Source organism: Anolis sagrei, chromosome 2, assembly GCF_037176765.1.
Source record: "Anolis sagrei isolate rAnoSag1 chromosome 2, rAnoSag1.mat, whole genome shotgun sequence".
NCBI classification, from domain to species: Eukaryota; Metazoa; Chordata; class Lepidosauria; order Squamata; family Dactyloidae; genus Anolis; species Anolis sagrei.
The window spans coordinates 104,113,195-104,137,053 of record NC_090022.1 but is presented as its reverse complement, the minus strand read 5'-3'; the positions used below and the strand labels follow the sequence as shown (position 1 = coordinate 104,137,053).

The 23,859-nt window shown below is 39.8% G+C and overlaps 1 protein-coding gene across 1 annotated transcript in view; it reads left to right on the top strand.

The window, feature by feature from the left end:
* Positions 1–23,859, top strand: part of KCNIP1 (potassium voltage-gated channel interacting protein 1) — a 725,477-nt gene that overhangs the window by 87,589 nt on the left and 614,029 nt on the right. The window lies entirely within an intron of this gene.

The following is a 23,859-nucleotide window of genomic DNA, read 5'->3' as shown; positions in this document are numbered from 1 at the left end:
AAGGCTGAAGATGGATCAAAGATTTTCCTAAGGTCACTTCATTATATCCTGGCTGTCACTGTCATGTCCCTTTAGGGAAAAAGAAGTAATTGCTGAACTTTTCTATTGGGAAAATAGATCCAATTGTCAAAAAAGACATTCATCAAAACCCATTAGCTATGGAGAGACTGAAACCTTAAATGTAAGTAGCTGCATACCCTTGAAAGCATCACTTTTTTAAAAAGGAGCTAGACTAAAGATGCCATGGGAATTTAGTTTTCACACTTTCTGGCCGAAATGCTGAATATTTAATGGCAGCTTCAAAGAGGCAGATTTGGGAGGGGACAATGAGGGTTCTTTGTACATGTCAATGCAAAAGGATTTAGAACTGTGAAAAGTAGACAAATAAGATTGTTCAAGGTAATACTACAATAAGCAAAAAAATTGGAGTTCAGGTTAATGAAGGAAAGAAGTGTGCAACAAGGATCTTCTCAGATGAGAATCATACTTTAAAAATGAACCAACCATTTCATATTAAGTTGAGATTCAAGCTTGTACTAATTTCATACTTGTTTCAAAGCATCTGTTCCACTAGAATGAGTCATCAAGCCATTATAACTGAATTACTTACAAGAACATGGGACCGATTATTGTTGGTGCTGTCGCTGTTGTGCCTTCAAGTAATTTCTAACTTATGGGAACCCTAAGGGAATCCTATCACAGGGTTTTTGTGGCCAATTTTGTTCACAGGGGATTTGCTATTCCATTTTTTCCAAGGGTGATAGAATGCACTGTCAGTTGCAAAGGGTCACTGATTGGTTTTCAAGGCTGAGTGGGTATTTGAACCCTGTTATTAGAGACTCCTAGTCCAACACTCAAACCCACCACACCATGCTGACTTTGGTTATAATAATTTCTCTTCTCCAATAATGATTGTGCAATTGTATCATAATTATAATTTTATAATAGATACTTCTACTCTTTTTGTCATGTAACACCAGCATTATGTAGGGAGTAAGAATTCAGTTACCCTTTGGTATTCTTCATAGAAAAGAGTGATTTTTAGCTGCATAAATAGAAAATGGCTGGTTTCTGCTTAGTCAAACATAGCATCAGAATGGTGCCAACATGGATTTTAAGGGGAGAATATTCTACAACTGGGGTACCACAGAAGTAAAAGTGTTATTCCACTTCGTAGCACAATGTATTTATTTTTATGGTGAGGTACACAGCAGGGCCCTCCCCGATAGACCTGAATCATTTGGTATGTTACATACAAAGAGGCATCAATGTTTCCATAAAGTGATGCATTAGATAATCCTGCAACTTCTTCCCCTGTCACCTTTCCTTAGATCTAAGATCTAAGTAGTTAAGCCCTTTTCTCCCTTCTTACCAAAACAAAAACAAAAAAAAAGATTCAAAACACTGGACTGAATAATTGCTAAGACTCATGAAACAGGAATCAGATAGCCATCAAGTTCAAGTGTTGGCTTACCCATTAGCCCTAACTAAACAGTTATAAGCGAAAAAATAGAAAGCAAAAATTATATGTGAACCACCCAAAGGACAATCAGCAAGGAGACAGTGGTGGATTTTAACACTATAACTCAGATATAGTATTGGAAAGGTTATTGCTCAACCAATAAAAAGGAGTAAAAAATAAAGTTTTTACTTTTTATAAGAGTAGTTGGCAAGCAACCAAGGAAGGAATAAAAGAAAAATGATTGAAGCCAACTGAAGCAAAAGAGTATCTGGCTATATAAAAGCTAGATAGCAATAAAGAGCAACCGTTCAATTGAGACCTGATTAATTGACAGTGACACTTCATCACGCATGTACTCTACCAGAAAAAAAGGATTCATAAGAAGCTGGAAATGTGTGTGTGGCAGATGGGAAAACCCAAATCTCTATAAAATGCCATGAAGTTTTACCTTCCAATTCAAAGCATTGCAATATCAGCAACAAGTGGCCTGTACATTCCAGAACTGTCCAGGAATGTTCTGGCTTTTAAGAGATAAAAGCATTGGTGTCAATAGCAAGCAGTAAGCCAAGGTGGAGCATTTAAGAATGAAGCCTCTACTGGAGAACAAGCAAATGTGTTAAGTTGAAGTATATGTGTCAACTGCATAAAGGTGGAGAGCATCCTGTCATTACTTCCCAAGAAGAATGAAAATTGTCGAAGGCTTTCATGGCCGGAATCACTCAGTTCTTGTGGGTTTTTTCGGGCTATATGGCCATGTTCTAGAGGCATTTCTCCTGACGTTTCGCCTGCATCTATGGCAAGCTTCCTCAGAGGGTGAGAATGAAAATTAATCAAAGCAGCCACAGGAGCTAGTGTATGCTGACTTATGTGGATCTATTCAGATCCCTTCTAAACCTTATGAGCTACAAGAGCCCCCGGTGGCACAGTGGGTTAAACCCTTGTGCCAGCAGGACAGAAGACCGACACGTTGGAAGTTTGAATTCAGGGAGAGCGTGGATGAGCTTCCTCTATCAGCTCCAGATCCCCATGCGGGGATATTAGAGAAGCCTCCCACAAGAATAGCAAAACATCAAAACATCTGGGCATCCCCTGGACAACGTCCTTGCAGATAGCCAATTCTCTCACACCAGGAGTGATTCACAGTTTCTCAAGTCACTACTGTCACAAAAAAACAAACAAACTTATGAATGATTATTCCAGAGATGTGTAACTTACTGCTAAAAGAGAAAAATCGAACCCTACAGCTAATGAAGGAAGGTGTGGCAACTATAAGCAGCAATCCTGACAGAAAGTTGTTGAGATGTATGATGCCGATGAATATATGTTGCACCACATCAAACATAGCTGAAGAAACAGGGACACAACTCCTTACCTGAAGAAAATAATTCTCAAGAAAAAGAAAAGATCACTAACAGAAGTGATGGACTGAGATGGTTGGACTCTAGTCACCTAGGGACCATTTTGGGAGAAGTGCAATATATAAACAAACAAACAAACAAACAAACACTTGACCAATATTGGGAAGAGGGTGATGACAGCTAAAGAACAGATTCCCATCAAGTACACAGAAAAAAAAAACCTTCAGAGTCAAACAAAATGATGAGTGGGAGATTTAGTAGTGCATGCAACAACCACTTTAATGAATGAAATCAAGAAATAATTCAAGTATGCGAACTTCCAAAAAGCATTTATGGACAGAAGCAAACCTAAAAGCTTGGAATAAAATATGCAATGAAGACGTGTAGAAATGAAGGCTTCATACAAGACAAAAATGATCCCTGTCTATACACACCATGCCAAAGTGATACATGGGTTTACACTGTTTACTTGATTTTGGCCTAATAAGATATAGCTCACTGTTAAGAAATCATAAGCTAGCATAAGCCAGAGAAATAAAACCCAAGAGGTTAGGAGACATAATGCCTTACCTTCCATGGCCAGCTCCGAAAGTGAAGACAAGGAGTTGCTAGAAGAGCCAGCAGAGGAGATGGATATCCGCTACTCCCAGCAGTCTCTCCAGCCTAGAAACTTCAACAGAAGCAAGCACTCCCCTGTATCTTGAAGCAAGCACACTTGAACGGGGTAGAGAAGGGTTAAACATACCCCACCTTTGAAGCATAAGAAAGAGAGAGCAGAGTATCACAGGCCTAAGAAATTAGCAGAGAAAAAAATAATGAAACAAGCATCACCTGGGATTGTAGGATAAAAGGCACTCAGCATTGAATCTTGTTATGTTGGGCAACGTCATTGTTGCTTGTCTTAAAACCTGACTCTGCTGCTCTTCTGACTACCAGCATTTCTGAATCTGGACTGTAATCTTGGTTTCATTGTTATTTGACTTGTTTGTTCCTGATTTGAATCTGTTACTTCATCGGTTTGACCAACACAGAACTGCCACAGGACACCTGTAATCCCAAGTCATCATTCTTTTCTTGGTTACACACATGCAGATTGGCAATTATAGGGTTTCCAATCTAAGTAAGAACCTGATATGCTGTAAAGGTACCACAGATACCTAGATAAGCAGAAAACAAGAAACCACAGTACTCTCATTTACTGAAGCAGAGCAAATGAGTAAGTATATATCAGCTAACCAAACATGCCAGGAATTTATTTGGCTATGACAATTGGTAGAGATACTGTAAATAACTGCACTAAAGCCTGTCAAACTTCTAGAAGACAACCAGAGCTGCACAATGTTGATGATTTCATTGGAAAGTTCAATTAATGCATAAAAACATTGATGTGAAATAATCACCTCCTGAGAGATTTGCAAGAAAAATAACTTACTGAGATGAACCATTGCCATTAAAAAGCAATGGTTGTAGCATTCTTCCTTTCCAAAGACCACTTCTAGTTTCTCAAAGAGACTTTACCTGGTGGACTCTTAAACAAGCATTACTGAGAAGAGTTGTTGGAAGCAAAGAGGCATCCACACTTAACCAGTATTAAAGAAAACAATGGGGAGCCTCTAGTCCCTGAAATTCTTCCCCTTCCCCCATCTTTTCTTAGATCTGTATTAAAGCCTTTTCTCATACTTTCTTATCTTTTGAGGTCCTTCTACATTTTTCAAGAAAGTAGATAGTCTCTGAAATAGGAAGGGAGCAACCATGTATCTAATATAGTGATTTCTAGCATACCCGCACACATGAGAGACAGTCATTAAGGTCTCTTGTAATCAAGTGTAGGTGAAACTCTTCTCTTTCTTCTTTTCTATACGGAGTTAGAACTCCTGAGAAAATAATCATAGGCTGTCCTTACTATCTTACAAGAGCATTTTGAGAAATTACTCTGAGTTCTGCTTAGCCATGTATTGCACTAGTTCTGCTGGTGTTTGCATAATATAAGTACCCAAGATCCCTATAGGACAAATACTTATAGAGAGGAATGCTTTTTCGAGAAGTGAGGCCACAAGCCATTTAGACATTTGAATGTTGGCCATCACCTTGAATTCAGACCATAAACATATTGGTAACCAGATGTTAATGGTTAGAAACTATAGTCTATGTTGGCTTGGGGATTTGGGGTATGTAGTTCATAAAGTAAAATTTACAATCTCTGGGGAAGAGCACTCTCCCACCATGCACACTGGTTGCCACTTATGGATTGTAGCATGGGCAGCTACTTTAAATAAAATAAAAGGTTTTGTGTAGATTCAGATTGTTTTGGGGTTTTTTTTTTGGCTGATCCATAGATGAGACTATATCTAATACAGTTGTTGCAGCCAAGACCATGGCAATGTGGCATGAGAAATGTAAAGGTAGTACAAAGATTTAATAAGTGTTTTAACATTACTTTAGTATTGCCTCAAAAGAGCCATTGAGGCATGAAATGAGAATATTTTTGATCTTTCTAAAACCCAACAAGGTTATTAGCTTCCTCACATCTAATTGAAGTGTATTAATAGCAAAGCAAATTGTCGTTTTAATGTCAGAAGATGTAAAGGGAAATCTATGGAAGCTGACCAAAGAGAATTCAGGCTATCTGCAGATAATTGCTTGGTGGGGGCAAAAATGTGATTTTAGGCCCATGTGAATAAAATGCAGGACACAGTTTAAAAGCTTGCAAGTTTATCTCATAGAGAAGAAAATCTAAATATAAAGTGCTGAAAGATATTCCAGGTGTTACATGTTTTTGCATATTAGGGATGGTAGGTTGGCAGTGTCACATGCCCTAAAGTTTCAGGGGCACAGGTTGAGATGAGAGGATGAGAGTTAACAGAAGACCCTAATAGAGAGAGCAATGTGGCACCAGGTCTGGGTAAAGCAAGCTGGTAGGAAAGGGGAGGGTGGGAAGTGCAGTAGGTGAATGTGGCAGCATGTGACAAGGAAAAGGAGGAAGGATGGGAGGTACAAGCAGTAGAAAGGGTAGAAAACAGTCTGGGCAGTGCTTTTCTTACTTACTTAGGCAATCCCTCATTGTCCGAGTAGTATAATTCTCCAGGGTGGGTCCATAGGTGACTATCGAGCCCTATTCTTGATCTGCATCGTCTCCTGCAGTGAGGACATTGGTTTCTAGGTGGAAGGCGGTCCTGTTCAGGGTTGGCTTGATGCGCCTTCCTCTTGGCACATTTCTCTCTTTCATCCTCCATTCGTGCCTCTTCAAAGTCTGCAGCACTGCTGGTCACATTTGACCTCCAGCTGAAGCGCTCAAGGGCCAGGGCTTCCCAGTTCTCAGTGTCTATGCCAGAGTTTTTAAGGTTGGCTTTGAGCCCATCTTTAAATCTCTTTTCCTGCCCGCCAACATTCCGTTTTCCATTCTTGAGTTCAGAGTAGAGCAACTGCTTTGGGAGACGGTGGTTGGGCATCCGGACAGTGTGGCCGGTCCAGCGGAGTTGATGGTGGAGGACAATCACTTCAATGCTGGTGGTCTTTGCTTCTTCCAGCACGCTGACATTTATCCGCTTATCTTTCCAAGATATTTGCAGGATTTTCCAGAGGCAATGCTGATGGAATCATTCTAGGAGTTGCATGTGAGGTCTGTAGACAGTCCACGTCTCGCAGGCATACAGCAGGGTTGAGAGGACAATAGCTTTATAAACAAGCACCTTGGTATCCCTACAGATGTCCTGGTCCTCAAACACTCTCTGCTTCATTAGGAAAAATGCTGCACTTGCAGAGCTCAGGCGGTGTTGTATTTCGATGTCAATGTCGACTTTGGTGGAGAGGTGGCTATCAAGGTAGCGGAAATGGTCAACATTTTCTAATGTCACACCATTAAGCTGTATTTCTGGCATTGGAGAGGGAGTGGCTGGTGACTGCTGGAAGAGCACTTTGGCTTTCTCGATGTTTAATGACAGGCCGAACTTCTCGTATGCTTCTGCGAAGGTGTTTAGAGCGGGTTGTAGGTCTTCTGAATGTGCACAGATGACGTTGTCATCAGCATACTAGAGTTCTATAACAGATGTTGTTGTAACCTTGGTTTTGGCTTTATTATTATTATTTGCTTTATTTGTATACCGCATTTTTCAGCCTATATAGGCGACTCAATGCGGCTTTCAGTCTGCTGAGGTTAAATAGCTTGCCATCTGTCCGATAGATGATTTCCACTCCAGTGGGAAGCTTCCCGTCAACAAGGTGAAGTATCATAGCGATGAAGATGGAGAATAAAGTTGGGGCAATAACACATCCCTGTTTGACACCTGATTCCACCTCAAATGGGTAATTTTGGGAGCTACTGCTGTCCAAGACTGTTGTCATCATGGAGGAGCCCTTTATTTTTTCTGTACCTATTGATCCACTAAGGCAGGGGTCCTCAAAGTAAGGCTCAGGGGCCAGATACGTCCCTCCAAGGTCATTTACCCGACCTTTGCTCAGGGTCAATCTAAGTTTGAAACTACTTGAAAGCACACAACAACAACAATTATATCTCATCAGCCAGAAACAGGCCTACACTTTCCATTGAAATTCTAATGTTTATATTTGTTAAAATTGTTCTTCATTTTAATTATTGTGTTGTTTTTAAGTGTTTTTTTTTTTGCACTACAAATAAGATATGTGCAGTGTGCATAGGGATTCATTCATGGTTTTTTTTTAAAATTCTAATCCGGCCTTCCAACAGTTTGAGGGACTGTGACCTGGCCCTCTCTTTAAAAGGTTTGAGGACTCCTGCACTAAGGCATCCCTACTCAACAATTGACTGCCAGTGCTAGAATCTGGCTGTTTCAAATGGTGATGCAAAGGATCATCAGTTCCATGTTGTGGCACGTCACCTTGGTGGCAGAGAAAGTAATGCATTAGTATCCCTAATTTGCAGCTAAAGAGTTTCACTTAGTATTTTCTGGATCTGTGTTTTTCTGTACATTAATGAGTAATTTTTTATTTATTTATTTGTATTTACTTTTCTTTGGGAAAATGATAAGGTTTTTTTCTTCCTGCCAGGTTCAGACTTTAGTCACCAGTGTAAAATTCTCATATGTTGTGGAATGACATCAGGTATAGATTGTGGCATAATGCTGGGAAAAGATAGCTCTAGCTGCTTCAACATATTGTCAAAGAGGTCTCATTTTGCTAACACAGCATCTCTTGTAGCAATGATGCTGAAGGCATACTGTGTGTGTCTGAAAGATGTATCACAATTGGTTTCTCTTTTTACAAAATGTTGGGCAGTGACTAGATTAATTTCTGGACTGATAAAAGTGTCTTCTTCCCACTAAGTCACAGCCAAGTAGCATATCCTAATTCTTGTTCTCTTTCTGTTAGAATTGCTTCACTTGGTATTCGAGCCAAGTGTTAACTTGAATTTTCCTATTATGGGCAAACACGTGGAATTGTGCATTTAGCCATTGTGTCTATGTGCATTCTATATCACTGCTGATTAGCAAAAGAATTTGATAAACTCACTATTTTGTGTCTCTATTTCATGCAGTAATTAATAATAAGCATAACTGCTGGGATTTAAACCTAAATTATGGGAGTATCAGTTCTTCTGGTCAGTGTGCCATAGCACAATGTATACAATCTAAGAAGTAAAGTCTAAAAGCAGTTTGTAAAATTCCACTTTTTCTGTTGTATATTGTTGACCCACAGTATAGAATAGGGCTAGAAAAAGATGCTGCACATGATCTAAAGTTTGTCAATACTAGAGTTAAATTTTAGCATATGGGAAAAACAATAATAATATATTGTCGCTTAAATGCAATTGTGACAATGTTACAAATTACCCAATTTCCCTTATTAAAAGAGCTCCTTGGTTGTTTGGAGCTGAGGACATTAAAAATACAATGCATATAAAGTCCAGAGACAGAAAACCAGGTTCCATAAAACCAGGAAAGAACAGCAGATTTCCTGATGGAAAAGGGAGAGTTGTTGCAACTGCAGATTCAATTGTGAAGATGGGATCTAGCATAATAATGCTTTGTTTGGATAAAATATGTGGATAAAATAGGATATAGCTAGAAATGTTTTGCTCTGGGGTGTTGTTGTTGTTGTTGTTATCTGTTGGATGAGTGGGAGGTAGTGCATCCGTTCAGATGCACTACCTATAACTTTTCTTATTGACCAGTAAGCTTTATTTTTGTTGTTATTTGAAGAGTTAAGGCCTCTTTTGTTTAGTACCTACCATAGACCTAATAACCTAAGTTAAATGTGTTTTACTAGATACAGCCAGAGAAGTGGTTGTATAGGAACATTATTTTCCCTTCTCCCCTAGAATGATGCAAGATCATTATGAGAGAAGTAATCCCTGCTCCAACCAAGAGAAGTCGCATTAACTGGAAGATGTGCACAGAATATTTTTGTGGCACGACATTGACAATAGCATTCCTTTTCTTTATCATGCAGTGCAGAGAATGTTTCAACCATGTAGACTCAGGTGAATATTAACAGAAATTTTAAAAGAACATAATTTAAAGTTTATCATGTGTTTTATGTAGCAAGACACTAGCTCCAGTCCATGAAAACTATAAGCACAATGCCTCACTACAGCAGCCCCCATTGTAATTATAACAGAACTTGAGTACAGGATAATGTTGTGCCCTAAGCATATTGCATCTGGAAGTGGTCTTCCAAGGTCAGGGCTCTGTTATAAGTTGGCTGGATAATCTGGCACCACTCCTACCCACATTGGTTTTTCCACTCATTCATAAAAATCCAGGTTTCGGTTACCCTTGTGCAGAAAGCTTCCAACATAAAGTTTACCTTGTGAAGGAAAGTACTTTTTGGCAGTCAAGAGCTGCAGGAACATATGCAAAATGCCTTCTTGTAGTCACTGTTCTTAGAACACAGGTTTTACATGAAACTATGGGGGCTGGGTTTTTCTTCTTCATATAAGTCATGGGAATCATGCAGCCCTCACCTTTTGTTGCACTGTATTTCTAGCAATTCCCTACCATTCCCCATTTCTTCACAAATATGAGCAAATGATCTTGATTTAAGACATCTACTTTTAATATAATTGACCATTTGTTCATGACCTTTCTGAATTCATTTCCAGTGGTTTGTGCAACTAGTGATCACAGTGTAAAAAGTAATGAGTAATTATTAAATCTTCCCTCTTTCTTTATGAAAGTTATAAAATCTTTTGTTGAATTAACCATTATGGGTGCATCTACTGCGCATTTTCTGCTACAATTTAACCATTGCAAATTATTTTCTTTCATGAAGCAATCTAAGGTTTTAAATATATATTCCTATCTAGTTCTCATTGGAAGTTCTAGACAGCACAAGAATTACTCTTTCTTTTGTTAGAATGAATGAAATGTTTAAACTGGCATCTATTGGTCTTTAAAGATCATATTATCATCTTGAAAAATATTTTTCATTGGCAGCTTAATATTCTCAGACAGGTATTGAATAGTTTTCCAAATGTGTTGTCTGCCAAAATAATTTTATTTGTTTATTTACGTTATTTATACTCCACCTTTCTATCAAGGCAACTAACAGCCAGACACTTGGATAATTTTAAAACAAAGGAAGTACTCATTTTAAAAACAGTTAAACAGTACTGTGTGTGTTAGGTTAAAACTCAGTAAAATACTATAAATGAAATTCAAATTCATTTTAAAACACACACCCCCCCCAATCTAACTCACAACCTCCCCAGAAGTGTGCCCTTATCTATCTCCAAATGCCTGCTGGCAGCAAAAAGTTGACTGATCTCTCTTGGGAGGGGGTTCCACAGTCTGGAAACAGCCATCGAAAAGGCCCTCTCCCTTGTTCCCACAAAACACACTTGAGTGGGTGGTATGACAGAAAGAAGACCCTTCCCAATTGGTCATCAATGTCTATCAGGTTCATAGAAAGTCCTTCAGATAACCTGGACCAGAGCCTTATAGGCTTTGTAGGTCAAAACCAACACTTTGAATCGTGTAGGCAGCCAGTGGAGCTATAGCAACAGTAGAGTTGTGTGCTCCCTGTATTTTATTAGCTTCTGTCTCAAATTTGGAAACAAACATTGTTTGAACAGTAGCACAATCATTTTCCTTTAAGGTGATTTCAGCAGTAGTATGTGGAACGTTGTTCTTGGCATTTACTTAAGCTACCAAGTGAAAAGCCTTCTGAGCTTTCCTTGAAATCATCACTCCCTTTGTGAATGTTGCAGACTGCTTCTTTATGGATTTTGAAAGCTCAATAAAGTATTCTACTGTTTTTTTCCCTGACAAATGACTGTGTTAATCAAATGATGCTTTAATTTGTTTGGTAGCATACTTTCCTTTGCAAATGTATCCCCACAAGCTGGGGACAAGAATGCTTTCAATGCCGGAAAATGTGAACCCCAGTTTCATATAATCTTTATTGCATAAATGAGGCTTAGGCTTTTTTTCCCTTTACACTTCTTACATACTACAGTTAATTCTTGCATACTTTCCTTTATAGCTGCTCCATTTTGTTCATCATAAACATAATCTTCACCAGGTTTTATTTCCTTAATTAGAAACGTATCCATTTTAGTAGTAATTCAACTGCAATTTAATGAAAAAAATGGTGTGAATTATAAAGTTTTAACAGTAACTGAACATGAAAGTACTGCATTTACTCAAATCTAATGCTCAAATTCTTTTGGCTAAATGACCCTGTCAAAATTGGGGTGTGCATTAAATTTGTGTCATACAGTAGTCTTAGTGCTGAGCTAAAGCAAAAGGGGAAGCTACTTCAGGAACTGCACCTGGAGCTCCTCTAAATTAATGGCCAGTGCTCAATGCTATACAATCCTGGGATTTGTAGTTTGGTGAGGCATCAGCATTCTTAGGCAGAGAAGACTCAAGACCTTGTCAAATTATAGCCCCCATTACTCTGTGTCATTGAGCCAATACAGTTAATTCAGATGCAAAGCATAAATGCACCCCATGGTTTTCTTTTCCATCTCTGGAAACTTTGGTGTTCTAATGCAATTGTTTATAACCAAAGAATTCTAAGCAGGCAGCGATAGTAATGCACACTTTTTTTTGTCCAAACTACAAAGAGTACACTTTTTGCTGCTGCACATTATCTTCAGCAGCAAATCCTTTTTTTGTTTTGTTTCTGGGTATTGAAAATTGGGGTGTGCATTAGATTTGATGGCACATTAGACTTAAGTAAATATTGATAAAAGCACCAGCATGCCAGTCCAGCAATTATAAAAGTAAGAGAACAATCCCACATTCACTTCAGGTGTGGCTGCTGGGAATCAGAGATTTCTCATTAGGATGATACCTGGTTTGCAAGACAGCCTTTGTTCCCAGGGGCAAAGAGAGAAAGCCTCAGGAGCAGATGGCTGTTCCCAGCAGGCCTTTGTGTCTGGGAAGAGTTACCTCTCCTGGCTGGAGTACTGCTTGGATCGGCTGCCATAGTTGGAAGTGGCACTCAATGTTGGGCATGTGCAAGGTATGCTTGGGTGAGGCAATGTGGATATGTGGCAACTCCCCTTCTTTTTTCTTGTTTAATTGGTTCTTCCACCCCATCAGAGGCTGTCACTTCTGTTGGTTTTGTGACCTCCCCCCCCCCCCAACAATTTTGTCTTCCAAAATTTTTATGAGACACACCTAAACTCCACTTTAGCCCCACAACATCCCTTTGAGCAGCAGTCTCATTTTGGCATCCACTTCACAACACTTAACTGCACTACTGGGAACATCTCTTTATTAAAATACCTTCAATAGAAATATGAAGCATAACTCTGCAACAAGATTTGAACGCCTCTGTGTCAAACACTTGATCCTTGAAAAACATGACCATTTGCATCTTAATTCACTTCATTTTTCCCAAGGAAAGTTGTATTTTGTGTGTCATATAGTTGCAATTTTGTGTTATAAAGTTGTAATTTTGTATTTCCATGGATTTTATATTTTTCTGCAGATTTGTATTTTGATATTGCTATAGATGCATTTGTCAATCTTTTTTCTTCATGCTTGATGTGAAAGTGAAATATGAAGGTTTTTTCAAAAAGAAAGTAATCCACCTATTTATTTATTTAAAAAGCTTCTGCTCTCTTTTTCATCTGTAGAACAATTCCCACAGCATATCACAGGTGAATACAAATGACAGTTATTTCTTCAAGTTTATACAATCTACAGGCATGACATAAAACAAAAACCTAGAGAGTTGAAAGTGGAGGGGAGACCTCCAATAGTGTGATGAACAGAAGAGAAAATGTTTCATGTATCTTTGTGTATTTTCTGAGACAAATCCAAGGTAGTGATCTTTGCATCTCTCTCATGTAGGAAAACAAGCATTCACTGTGTTGGTTTGACCTTCCTGTTGCGTGCATTGGCTTTAGGACCATCTATGCATACAGAGTTCTGATTTTATGTAAAGTTACCTGTGAGATGAGGTGAGCTCCCATCTGTCAGCCCCAGCTTCCCATGCGGGGACATGAGAGAAGCCTCCCACAAGATGGTAACACATCCGGATGTCCCCTGGGCAATGTCCTTGCAGACGACCAATTCTGTTACACCAGAAGCAACTTGCAGTATATTCTCAGGTTGCTTCTGACATGATTAAAAAAAATCTGCACCATTTATGTGACCACCTAAATAAAAGAGCATTAATTAATTAATTATATCATACATAAGAAAGAATGTATTAATCCAAACAAGTGCAGAAAAAAACAAAATGCAACCTGTGAAAAAGTTGCTTTCTCCCAAGCAAGATCACTACAATTTAAAACAGCCTCATAAGCTTTTTTACATGAATTAGATTCCTCCCAGTTGAAGAGGCTGGAATCTTGCACACCCCTTCAAAAAAAAAGACATTTTTAAAATCAAATTGATGCACCAGTTTGGAAATCTGCAACTAACTCACTAATTTCTGGAGTTCTGATTTCTTGGTTCATTTCAAAAACATACTCTGTTGGCCTCCAGTTCTAATTGGTTGGAAAAATCATAAACTTATCATAAGAAATGATAAAATGATCTAATGAAGTTATATGCAGAATGATAAGATAATGAAGCAAAATCTGTGCTGGCAATGAAATGTGCATGTCTAGACTTTTGTTTTAAAAATGTGAGATGATATGTATTATGTTCATCTTCCATCTAATGACAAACTGTTTTTCTGAGTATTGTTGAAGGTTTTCATGGCCTGAATCACTGCGTTGTTGTAGGTTTTTTGGGCTATATGGCCATGTTCTAGAAGCATTCTCTCCAGCCTCACAACCTCTGAGGATGCCTGCCATAGAAGCAGACAAAGCGTCAGGAGAGATTGCTTCTAGAACATGCCATTAGGGCTGGGCAACCACGGAAAAATTTGTTTCTAAACTCGATTAGTTTTTAGGGGGTTTTTGCGTTTCGTTTTTTAAAAGAATTCCGATTTTTTTCTTTTAAAAAGTTCGATATTTACGAAATTTTGCAAATTACGAAACAATTTCGAAACAATGACGAATCGATTCATTAATGGCGGACGCGATTGCGCAATACGCTAAAAAACCCTCCAAATGGGACAGGAGGAACTTCTGAAGCTTCCCTCTCCCTCTGTTGTTGACTGTTGGTGTGATAATTTATTTTTTTATCACTGATAAAACAAACAACAACTATAAAACTTGCACCAGACATACAGAAATAATAACGAAATAATAACGAAACAATTCCGAAACAATTACAAAATAAATTTTAAAAATTTGTTTCGTGTTTTAGTTGCTCCTGAATGGTTCAATATCGGATCGTCAGCCACTTTAAATACGAATTATTAATGAATTACGAAATTAATGAACGAAACCGCCCAGCCCTACATGCCATATAGCCTGAAAAACGTACAACAACCCTGTTTTTCTGGGACTAAGAACAACTGGGGAACATCTCAACAACTATTCCCAGCTAAGTGAGTATCTCTGCTTTAGCATAAAAGGTGAATGGCTATAGCCAATAAATGGAGAAATTATTCAATTAAGGGTTCAAATTGGAGGCAAGGTAGATAATTATAGAGGTACTACTTAAATTAAAGGAAGAGCTGCAGCATGCCTAAACTGCTGTTTGCTAACAATCCCAGGACTATATTAGAATCATAGAATCAAAAAGTTGGAAGAGACCTCATGGGCCATCCAGTCCAACCCCCTGCCAAGAAGCAGGAATATTGCATTCAAATATTAGAATTTATGATGCAAAAGGGAGTTGCTCTTACTGAGGATGCCTGTGATATCTCTATAGTTACATTTGCACAGCACGTTTATAGTTCCTAAACGTATCTACTGGGGGAAGAAGCAATATTTTTGAAGCACAATATGAGATATTGTCATAATAAAAGGCCTACCTAGGTGATTCTATAAAAAACGAACAATAATATGTCTTAGACATGTGTATTTGGGGAAAACATCATTCGGTTTTGTGTTCCAGCTTTTGTTGGGGGCCCCAATCTGTTTTTGTAAGCCTGTCGAAATTGGAAGGGTTGTTTTCTATTATTTCATTTCAGGGCATGAAAATCAGACCATTATGGGGGGCTGGCTTCCCACCCACTGGCTCCCCTTCCTGACATGCGTTCTTACCTGGCACCTGCTGTTTCTACTCTAGAATAAGAGGTGCTCAGCTGTAGAACTGGCAAGTGTTCACACTTTACAGGCCTACCTGCACATTCCTTCTTGGAAAGACAGTGTGTGTGTGGTGGGGCATATAGGCAGGCAGGTCCAGAGCTCGGCTGCAGGTGTGCTCTGGGATGCACCAGGTTTCTTCTCTTCCTCCTACTTCCTCCCTCTTGTCTTCTTCCTTGATATAGGGATAGGCAACTGAGTGACCTGGGAAGCAGGAGGGCCAGCCCTCAATCAACTTGCCTCCTTGCCTTGGAAAGAGAGTGCATGTGTGGCAGAACGTGTAGGCAGGCAGGCTCAGAGCTTGGTCTGCCTGCCTTCCTGCATGCCCCACCACACATGTACTCTCTTTCCAAGGCAAGGAGGCAAGTTGATTGAGGACTTACCCTCCGGTTTCCCAAGTCACCCAGTTGTCCATTCCCACATCTGGATTCCAGAAGGGGAGCAGCATTGTGGAGCATGGTGCATCCTGGAGTGTGCCTTCAGCTGAACTCTGGGCCTGCCAACCTTGCTTTTCCAAGGCAAGGAAGCAAGTTTGGATGCACACAGAAGCAGGCTGTAGGCAGGCTTTCATGTTAAGCAGATTTTTGTGTGGGGAGGGGGCTTACTGTTTCATGCTTCCAAATAAATGGAAGACACAACAAATTGTAGAAATGGTAGGAATGAATTTCACACACGTCTAATATGTATTTTGTGAGAACTTTGTAGAAATAACGCCATTTATGGGGCAATTTCTGTATTCCAGTTCTTCAATGTGCAGATATATCTCAATTAACAAAGCCATGAAAAAGGAAGCTCCTTTTCACAAATACTTTTTATTCCTACTTTGTTGCCTTCCTCCTTTTCTCTGTCTAGCTGCATTTTTTTTAGCAGCATCACCATTGGGAGGCTAGTGGTGGAGACAGCTGGAAAAACATGTTTTCGGTTGCAGCATCATATATTCATTAAATATTCTAGTAAGCTTGAGCTGTGGCTGTGGCTGTGAGCGCCTGCTTACAACAGGCAAGATTAAAAAAAAACCCAGATCTTTCAGTCTGGTTACACAAATGGAAATCATATGAATAGTGGAAGCTGGTGAAATAAAATGTAATGGCCATATTCCTTTTGGAAGATGCTTTCAGGTGGTCTCTAGACAGTTCAAAATGTTTTTATTTACTCATGGAAGACTTACCTGACCTGGTTACTTCACTTCACGTGCGTATATTGTTAATTTTGAATGAAAAGTATTCTGAAAGAGATTGAACTATTCTTCTTTTTTGTAATGTAGGACTTTATCCCTGTTCCTTTTTTGTTATTTCTGCCATTGGTACCAATTTTCCAGCTTTTTTTAATGGAAGTAAATGAGAATCCCCTTAAAGCTGTTCATGTGGAAATGCATTTCTGCCCTTTTTGGATATAGGCTGATCTTTGAATTTAAGAATGTCAGCTGAATGCGGCTTTTCTGTTTGGAGAGTTATATCCATAGAATTATGGAAATGTATTGATTTATCCTTTAACTAAATTAGAATGATGAAAATGAGCACATCTTACTTAGCACATCTTACTTAGATCTGCATTTAAAAAGTTGTATTTATGGAGGGAAGCTGATCCTAATAGGCACTGTGACCTAGAAAACATCCACAACCGTCAGTTTTTAGGGATTTTTCCACAGTACCTCTCCTCTTGTCTGAATTGAGATATGGGACTGGAATCATACTGTGCCACAATTTATTTTCATATTTTTAAAGTGAAGGGAGCAGGGTAGCACTGCTTCTTGTCTCTGCTGCAGACCTTTTTTTTGTCTTGAGACTCCTTGATATCATATAATGTTAAATGTTAGGGGAAGTACAATGTAGTATGAGCATACATCGGAAATATAATTCACAGGCTTTAATAATTACAGGTGAATATCATTTTCTGTCTTTTCTGATATTGTACTTCAGAGAGATATTTTCAACATTAGAATCATTGAATAAAGCATTTTTTTTGGGGGGGGGGGGGGTAAAGGTTCTACAAAAGCAATAACTATCTTCAGTTTGCTTGCTGCATTACCCAAAGTGTGGGGAAGGAGTCATGGGTGGGGTCCAGGGAGGCCCAGAAGAGGTGGCGGGGCAGGTGGATGGCTGGCAGGAAGTGGGCCTCTGGGCCCCAGATGGTGAGGAGGGACCTCAGGAGTGGTCAGGGCCAGGGCTGGCAACACTCCCTCAGTCTCCTTGCCCGCCAGGAAGTCCCGGAGCACTCCCTGCTTTCATGGCCACCACCTCCCTCCCTGGGACCCAGGCCTGGCTCTGCCTGGGTGTTCCTCTGGGATGGGCGGAGGAAGAGTGGGTAGCTCCACCTGGGCCACCCTCCTTGGCAAGGAAGGGGCCTCTGCTTCCTTGGGGCAGGAAAAAGCTGGGGCGGGACCAGGCAGGTGCTGTATTTAGTGGTAGTGGTACCATTGGAGACACAATCCATGGTCCACAGTGCAGGAAAGAAGGGAGAGGTGGGGCTTCTTATTTGGTCTCAGACTTATCTTATAACAGAGGTATAATAGATCCCCATGCCGTAAGGCACTTCTCACAGTACTGGATGTTTTAATCTGCCATTCCCATGAGTAGCTGCCGAAAGTATTGCCACTTGTTGTTTTATCATCAGCCCATGTCTACCTTCAAGTCTGCATTAAAACACTCTACTCAGTCTTGACACTTTTCACTTTTCTACCAAAGTGTAGACTGTTTTCTGACAGTTTAGCACATCTTCATCTGCTAGTGCTTCTATTTGCAAGGCAATAAATAGCCATTCCTAATCTGGTGGCCTCAAGACCTTTTGGGTTGCAACAGCTATCATCTGCAATGGTGCCATGGTGACTTGAAGATTACCAGTTTGCTGGAAGGCTGTTGCAGAGAGAGGGTGAGTCAATCTCCAAAAATTGAAAGAAATGCAGATGTGTCTTCAAAGGGCGTAAGGCACAGTAGAAACACTGACCCATCACAACCTCTTTTTGTTAAATTTGTAGACTGTAAAATCAAAGCTATATTGCCTTATCCAAATGAACTGACAGTATTGCTGGGTTGGGGTCAACTTTAGAAAGCACCTGTGGGTTAAATCATAACACCAGAAATCTTTCAATACATGGAGCTCTGCCCAGAATAAATCTATTGTGCAAAACTGCATTGCAGCAGGAGAGGGGCTTCTTTGTGTTTGTTGTTTATTGCAGTATATTCACTTCTGTAATAAAATCCAGGGATGAGAAACTGGAATCTACTTTAAATTGAGATACTTTAAACTAAATATAAAACTGCAGTGATAAACTGGATGTAGCCATTAAGAGGAACAAAAAAAAAACAGTATGTGAATGCAAAAACTGATTTTGGTACAACTTCAGATGCAGCATTACCTCACAGATGTTCTTTTTAAAAAACGATCTTAAAATGTATCCCCAAGTTAGTTGATAACTGAATTATTTATTGAGGTATCTGAAAAGAATTGGGATTGTTGCCAAAACAGTGTTTTCTATCTATTTTTCTCAACTTTATCTCCTCTCACTTTTCTATGAAACTGAAACAAACAAGCACTAAGAATTTTCCTTGAAATTTTTCCCCTGTGAATTTTGATGACTACATAGAGATATTTTAGGCTTAGCATCTGTATTTTGCTGTAGAGATAACAAAAGGGTTTATTGCATGAGAATTTTGTATTGCAATTACACTGCATTAGTTCTATCTTTGCCTGGAGCTCATCACACAATGCTGTAGTTCTCCTGGTACTCAAATATGCATTTGTTGGTTCATTGGACACCTTTTTTCCCCATTTTAAATAATCAGCCAATGACTCCATATCCTGCTGTGGTTTAGTAACCACTTCGAGCATGAATGTCTCATTTCACTTAGTTGCAATACTTGGGAGCATAGTGGATGTATTTTGAGTGAGGTTTTATTACTCCTCCAGTTGAGATTCCCTAAAGACCTCCAGTGAGGAAACCTCAGAATATTTCCTGTTGCTTGTCCAGGAGTGAGTCAGTGTTTGCCTAGTGATTCCAAAGTAGTTGGTTGCCTCTCTTCCTTATTTCTGAGGGACATAAAACATACAACTCCTCCTGACTGTGACTATCCGGATGCTTTCCAGGCTCTACCTGTTAATTAAGTCCCATGATCATCTATGAAGGCAGGAGAACTTCTTTGAGTTAACAGGAGTACATCTGATTGCATAGGCTTTATACTAGTGATGTCCTGGGCTGACTCCTGCAGCTGCTTGAGCCATATCTACAGTCTTATTAGAGTAGCATCTTGTATATTCTTCCACTTCAGTGCATGCATGTATTCTTGTTTATTTATTTACAGTATTTATACCTTCTCACCCTGAAGGAGACTCAGAGCAGCTTACAGAACACACATATGGCAAACATTCAACACTGGTTATACAATTAACATGGAAAGACAACACAAACAGAGGTAAAGGCAGTTTTTCCCCATTTTATTTCAGTCATCTTGGAGTTTGTGCTTAACTCCAGCCACAGGGAGGGTGATGCTGTCACTCAATTTTCCATGCCGAGGAACTTTCCTCTGATCAATGTTCTTGAGAGCACCTTTATTACCTTCTCGCTAAAAGTGGTACCTATTTTATCTACTTGCATTTCTGGTTTTGACCTTCTAAGTGGGCATGTGAGCTGGGGCTAATGGCAGGTGCTCACCTTGGCACTGGATCAAACTGCTGACCTTTCAATTGACAGGATTTTTCTGCAACACAGCGGTTTAGCCCACTGTGCTAAGCCCAGCCCCTGTTGTTGATGATGATGATGATGATGATGATTAGATTCTGTCCATGGAGGCACTTCCAGGCAAGCACTGGGATGAGCTAGTGCATAGCACAGGTATCTCTGAACTGCTAACTTACAACATTCCTGTGTGAATTCATTATCATGTAAGTGGATTTATTATCTCCCATTTTACTCCAAAGGTTTTTCAATGTACAAGGCTGTGTTCTAATCTATTGCTGCCATTTGTAACTTTATAGGACTGTTATCTACAGTCATATGCTTTTTATTGTTCCTTCTGAGACTTCTGGGTACAAGAAGTCTGATTGTGTGTTTCACAGTTTATTCGCATTTGATCTGAGGACCACTAAGGCCTGCGGGCCTGAGCTGTCTATTTATGTGATTGTGTGTTAATAATGATTACTCTGTTGCAATGTCACATGTGAAATTTGCTTGACATTCTGTTCTAGACAACATGGAATATCCATTACCAATTGTTCCTACTCTGTACAGGAGGACTAGATACCTGTAGAGGTTGTATTTGGTACTTTCTTCAGGATCCTTGCTTGCACAGGTGTCTAACTGGATTGAGTCACCTGCTGAAAACAATGTCAAGCCAGGATGCTCAATTAGCCCTGAGTGACTGGACAATCTGCCATCTAATGTGACAGCACCCCTGAAGCCCGTGTGTAAGATACATGTCATCTCGGTGGCTAAACCTGTGGAAACAGTACAGAATGGTAATATAGTGTGCTCATTCCTTGATCCATGGCACTTGGTTTTGATGAACTGGCCTCCTTTATTTCTCTATTATGGCCATCAAGAAGAGCTGGGCATAACCACCCCCACCTCATTCCCCTGCCATCCATCGCCCTTTGCAGTCACACAGAAAAGGGAAACTGCAAGATTTTAAAAGTAATCTTGCAGTTTCCCTTCTCTGTGAGACTGCAAAGGGCGATGGATGGCAGAGGGAGGAGGTGGGAGTGGCCACGCCCAGTTCTTCCTGAAGGCCATGCTCCCAGTGGCAGTCAAGAAGAGCTGGGCATAGCCATCCATCGCCCTTTGCAGTCCAACAAAGGGAAACTGCAAGATTTTAAAAGTAATCTTGCAGTTTCCCTTCCCTGTGTGACTGCAAAGGGCGATGGATGGCAGGGGAGTGAGGTGGGCGTGGCTACACCCTGGTGACTGCAAAGGGCCAATGGATGGCAGAGGGAGGAGGTGGGCATGGCCATGCCCAGCTCTTCTTGATGGCCACTGGGGGAAACCGCATCACTGCTTGTCGCCAGGGAGGCCAGGGAAACTGCGAGATTTTAAACTAACGGGGGAGGGGCGCCTTCCATTAACGAAGTAAACGAAGCTATTCAGATTTTTGCTATTTCCGATCTTTTTTTCAAGAAAATTTGAGAAATAATTTTAAAATTGAAACGCCAGCGCCCCTATATACGAAACGAGTTTAGAACCATTTTTTTCTTGATCAACCAAGCCTATTCTCTATTTGTTATATTTTCTCCCTTCTGTGTGCACTTCCCAGTACTTTGCACTGTTACTTCATGGTTACTATATTTGGGCAATATACATGTACTCATGTAGTTTATATTTACCTGCTTTTGACATATCTGTGCACTGGGTGTGAATAAACATAGGTATATTTTTGGCATTCCACTTGTTGCATCTTGCCTTACATGCAATGTGATGCAGCTAGTGTCATATGGGCCAATGTTCACATTCAGAAATCTGTAAGTGGATGGTGGTGCATGCATATGGTTTCTGGTTGCCATGCCCATGTTATTTTCTTATGTGGCACAATGAGCATTTGTCATACATTTGCATCTGAGCTGTATGTGCATCCACTGTGCACCTGAGTTATGTTTGGCATAGACAGTTGCCCCACATGTGTAACTCTGTTCCGATTACAATCAGTTGAATACAATATTTGCACAATGTCAAAATAATGACTACATGTTTGTGTTGCAACTTATGCCTCTGGAAGTCACTAATAGGATTCCCCTGAATCTGCAGAACTCTGGATGTCTTATGTGAAGTTTATTCTAGATCAGACCTGCACAAACTGTTGACCTTCAGATGTTTGGACCTCCAACTTTCAGAAGCTCTATCCAGCTTGTTCAATGGTCACCAATTCTGGGAGCTGAATTCCAAATCATAGTTGCACAGGCCTGTTCTAGATTTTGGAGGCCCCTAGAAAGGGACAATGGAGAACTTTACTTTTCATAAGATTTTATTAACACCTGCTCATTTCTTCATATTCAGATGGAACAAACATGAGGGATTTTTTAAAAATAAATAAATAAATAAACAGGAGATAACTCAAATTGATGGATTTTCCCATGATTTCCTTTGGGTAATGAGTATAGTGGGCACTGTGCTGCACGCCCCAACCTGTTCTTCTTTGTTGTGGCTCATTTACTTTCCCTGTCAGTCAGGACTCCGTCTTCACACCAGTCTTCAGATGGAGAGGTCGACTCAGCACATGCTCCTCCACTTTGGTTGTGTCATGGTGCTAATGCTGAGAAAGACAGCAAGAGAAAGCATGGGGGCTGGGGAGCACTTGAATGTGGTGGAAGTTTGCTTTCAGAAGCATGTGTATGGATGTGAGCTTGATGCTGGTAGCCTTACCTGCAATTCATCCATGAATTCTGGGAATAGGGATTGGTTGGAAATACAAATGGGTAATATAAAAATGATGTGTATTGTCTTCCACTGTATACCTATTTGGCATTAAAAGAGTAATATATAGATTCTACATGCACCTGAGCTTTTCTTTTAAAGAAATCTCAGATAAATGCAACCCTTGGAGGAAAAAAAATGTGATTTCAGGACTATAATTTCACCTCAAAGTCTTTTTTTTTAAAAGTAAAATAGTGACATTACTGGAAAACCAAATGGAATATTCTTTTTATGTGGTTTTGCCTGGGGTGAAAATGGGTTCACTAAGCACTTTCACACAATAACAATATGGACAATTTGGGAAGTTTAAGCAGATGGCAATGCCCCATGCCAGCTCTTTGATGCTTCTGTCATCCTCTGCTATCACTGTGAGTATATCTATAAGTATAACTTTTCTTTCCTATGCTGCATTTCTTGTCATTTCTAATTTTACATTGGTGGTTGATTGCATCTGCGTGGTGAAAAAAGCCCTCAGGTATCATTGATGCAACTCATTTTACTTTGTAATGCAACATTTTCGCTCGTCACTCAAATTTGTATGAGTCAATTAGCAGTCACATAACCTTATGAACTGAAGCTTAGCATGGAATGCTAAATACACCTCTAATTAATTTTGCCTATTCTCAAGGAATTTTTCTTTTGTTGTTGTGTGCTTTTATGCTCTTTCTGACTTATTGTAACACTAAGGCAAATTTGTTATATTTTGACGGGAGTGGGACTGATAGTGTGAAACTTACTCAAGGTTACCCCGTGGGTTATTATGGCTGAGCAGGGAAATTAAACCATGGTCTCTCTAGTTGTCCTCCAATTCTCAAACAATTTCACCATGCTGACTCCCTTCAGGAAATTACACACACAGAAAATGTAAATGTATGAGGCAGAACTGGGAAGAGTGAGTCTTTGTGGGAGGGATAAAAACCTTTGCTCCTTTGCATAGTAGTAGTCCCATCCCATTGCTAGACTCTGTTCTTCCATGCAGATGTGACTGCCCTTTAACATTTGTCAGTGATATCTCAGTCCTGCCACACTCAAAGGGTCATTTGGTGATGACACAAGAGCAGGGCCT